The sequence below is a fragment of the Delphinapterus leucas genome, chromosome 17 (assembly GCF_059928025.1).
Source record: "Delphinapterus leucas isolate spDelLeu-1000000601 "Yukka" chromosome 17, BTC_Dleu_Yukka2, whole genome shotgun sequence".
NCBI classification, from domain to species: Eukaryota; Metazoa; Chordata; class Mammalia; order Artiodactyla; family Monodontidae; genus Delphinapterus; species Delphinapterus leucas.
The window spans coordinates 75,220,952-75,225,198 of record NC_143145.1 but is presented as its reverse complement, the minus strand read 5'-3'; positions in this window follow the sequence as shown (position 1 = coordinate 75,225,198).

Genomic DNA, 4,247 nt, shown 5'->3' with positions numbered 1-4,247 from the left:
CACCATTTCTCTTGGTGAACACAACGCGTCCGTGATTTGAGAGCTCAAGTAACCAATAAACAAACAAACAATTCCAAAGAAAAGAAAGATAAAAAAATTGAACTTATCATCTCTAACCACATTTCTTCTAGGAGGGAACAAAAGATCGATATAAGTTGTCATCTTCCTTGATAAAACCCTGCCTTAGAAAAGTTAATTACAAGATCCCACTGAGTCTGACATGTAGTGGGGTAATGAAAACACTTTGCTTCTAGAGAATTACAGTATAGTACACAGTGCTCACAAACAGAATGAATAATTGAAATCCAGAGCTTTTATGCTTCAATGAAAAAAAAACAATATTTCATGGCACATAAACTTATTCAGCTTATTTGCATTAAGGTTGAATGATCAAAGCACTGTCCACAGGAAAATAGTGACGGTACCCTGATTTAAGTGTGATGAGCGTTCATAAATATTCTTAGGAAGCAAGATGTACCTACATTTAATCAGCACTTATTAAAATTTTATTCCCTATAGTTATTCAACAGGATCTGTGGTATAAAAACATAATTACAAAAATCAGATTTGAGCTCATTTGACAACAGAAGGGTTTTATGGTGACCTATCTCCAAATGTTCCTATTTGTAATTAAATGCAGCGATCAGCAGTAAGGATTTTGAAGCTGTTTTAGTAGTTCCGCTATTCTGCTTAACATGTGGCACCCGTAATAATTAAAATGATACTAACACATGCACAATTTTATGGCCCTTATGGTGCAACCCATTATGCCAAATAAGGGCCTCTGTTTTCACAGCATACTGCACATGGTCTCATTACACCCACTTTTCTTTTCCTGTCTTCACACTAACAACTGTTAAAGTGAATCAACACACGAAACGTACTATAACAGCTTAGTGTTTATGATATGTGTGCTGTTAGTCAGTGAACAGGAAAATCTAAACATTTACTGTTTATGTAAAGAATAGCGTTAGTGTTAGCGAATTGCTCGGGTCTGCTTACTTTATTATCTAGATCACAAACGTAATGATGGGTTTCAGTGGCATCTATATTTTCACTTTGTTTTGTTTTTCAATGCAGATGTCTATAAAAACCAGAGGAATTTAGCAGTTACATATCTTAGAGTATTTTCTTCTCAACTGCTTAAATAATTTAAGGAATCGCTTAAAGAAAAGATAGATAAATCAGTGTCATTCCCTTTTTTAAAAAAAATGAAAGAAAGAAGGAAAAAGAAGAAGAGTGAGACATTTAAAGTCATTTGGAGGTAATTTCCTCCGCAACACTCTGAGGCTGGGTCTGGTTTACTTAAGATGTTAAAAAGCTATAAACCATTTTTATATGGTACCATAGTAAAATTTACAAGAAGCTGGGAATTTGAGATTAGTGCCATTTTTATCATGAATAATTTTGTAATTAAGGAGCTCCTCAAAGACCTCCTACACTCATTTTACAGTCATCAGTTCCGAATAGCACTCAGTCTTTTTGTTCTGGGACATAGTCCAAAGTAGGTCCCATCGGTAGAACACCAACGGATGGGCAAGATCTCATGTCTGCATTTTCCATTGCCATTTTTCTGAACATTAGTCGAAACTGCAGATGAAGAATAACAACCTTTCTTTATTTTTTTTCTTTGTAAGTCAAACCCAATTCTGTCCATTTAGGAATTTTGCCGGATTGGCGCTACCCGGGAGTCGACTGAGTAGGCCTTGAATGTTAACGGCTTAATAGCTCAATTGATTGCAAAGATACAAAAGAAAAATGCTCACAGATTGCAGCCTTCACATGGTTTGGCTCCGAGATCTCATCAACAGTGTGACGTCGACCGGTAGAGAACCATGTGGATGCTGTATGAGGACCATGCGCTCGTTACAGAACTGTGAAAATTTGTGGGACTGCAAAATGAAAATTACCAGCCAGGAAAAAAAAAAACAGCAAGATGAGTCGTGGTAGAGGGAAAGCAGCTTGAGACAGACCTAACACATTCTTCTATACAAGCTTCTTAGTAGAAAGACTAGGAACACTGAATATTATGTAAATATCACCGCAGGTCCAACAAATCTGTCAGAACCCCAGCCACCCCAGGCTCAGACTGTCACATTCAGCACACGGAAAAGATTTCATCCCTGTTAGGAGGCATTCTCCAACTCTACCTACAAAAACAAAAACACAAAAACCCACCCTGTTCAACAATTGAAGAAGGCATAAAGCTTTCTATCTGAACTTGAAGAAAGTTGCATCTGCAATCCATATTCTTTGATTAAAATAAGCATCTGTGATCAGCATTAGTATTTACTACCCCATGATCAAAAACAAATAACCCGCTTTGTTTGTTTCTTACTGCAAATGAATTAAATTAGCAGCCTTTAGGAGGACTTGCTGTTTATATCCTTGTTTCAGCAGTGGTAGTATTTGAAGTTTCCTGCGGTAAGTTCATTACTCGTATTTTGTCCAGAATTAGTGAAGCGTGCTGAAAATTGCTAATGACAGATGTTTCTCCACTCTGTCACACTTCTTGTATCATTTGATTTGGAAAGCAACATACGGTGTTCTGCTCTATCAGTATGTCACAGACTGTCTGTAAACAGCTGGTCATAACTCAGTTCAGTGAAAACCATTACTTTCCAATGAAGGGCTGGACACCCTCCAAATTGCATTTTGGCATGGCCTCGGCTGCATAATGCACAAAGTTCCTCTGTTCTGAGGTTACCTAAGGAAGAGTTCTCACTTTCCTTACTTGAGTTTATGTTGCAGAAAAGAAGAGTGTTTTCTCAGCAATAGATAGAAGATCAAGAGGATATGAAAAAATATATTTTAATGATTGTATCAAGCACTCAAAAAAAAGCTGGGAATGTTGCATTGCAAAAGACAACACAAAACCCACCCAAAATGGGTATCTTCCCATTTCTAGTTATGTCTCCGGCTGAAGGGAGCATGAATTATTAGGATCAAGATGACGCATTTCAATGTCTCCTATAGAACAGCCATGGCATATGAGCACAGCCATGTGGCCATCCCTTGATCTAGTCACAGTGAGAGGTACTAAAATCATCCCCCTGTCACTTATACGGTGGTGAAATCTAAATAAATTTGTCCTGCCTTTCTTTAAAATCTGAAACTCATCAAGCCAAAATCCAAATATTAAAATCACGTTAGTACAAGGCCATACACACTATTTTTTAACATGACATTTTAAAACATGTTGACAATTACCCTTAATAATGAACAATGCCAGGTTATTTGAACCATACATCGAATAACAAGGCATCATTAGCAATACCTTTCAGAATGTTTGGAGATAAAATCTCTCACTGAAAACCTCTGGATGGAGCAGAGAGATAAATGGAGATACTGAATATATTTGAAGCCACTTGCCACTTCCAGATCCATAGGGGCTTTGTGATTATACATGAAGAAATGAAAGAGAAGGAAATGAGCCCATTTGAGGGACTGGATGATAAAGGAACATGCCCACCTCAGCTTAGCACTCATTCAATCAACTCTCCATCAACAAATACCAAGTACTTACACGTGCTGGAGATATTCTTGTGGGACTCTTTTCTATGCATAAAGGAGAGGCTTATCAGCACTGAACTCTAAGTGTATGCTTTTAGCACCTGGCAAAGCCCACTTCCTCCTAGATCAGGCTCCTGTGTCACCTCTCGGAAGCCTTTCCTGACTCCCCCCGGGCAAAGCTGGCCCACATCTGGGCCTTCCCCACACGTTCCTAATAACACGACTATAGCATTATAGGTAAAGTGCAGCTGGAGCCCAGGAGAGAGAGCAATTGATTCCATGAGAGACTCGGGGGAGACGTCAGAGGAGGTGACATTTTGCCTGGGTCTTAAATAATGACTCACGTGTGCAAAGCAGACAACATTTTAGAACATCTCAATCAAGAGAGATTTCCTCAACTAGTGAAAAAAAAAAAAAAGCAGCACCCTTTGCAGATCAAATGTCATGAGAGCAGAAGACAAATGCAGGAGAAAATTCCAAGAAATAAAAACTATATACACTGTGAAGAATCTCTTTAAAACAACATATCTTACCTGGACCTTGTTTTTTCTCATCTTCTAAACGGTTTAATAGTACCGTTTTCTCTCAGATAAAATCAATATATCCTTGTATGAAAGGGTGAAGGATTCAACAATCAACCAAAGATAATTTTAAAATGAAAACATATCTATTTAAAAGTCATATCACTCATTACATCATTGAGTACAATTGGTTTCACAAAACGTTAGTATTTT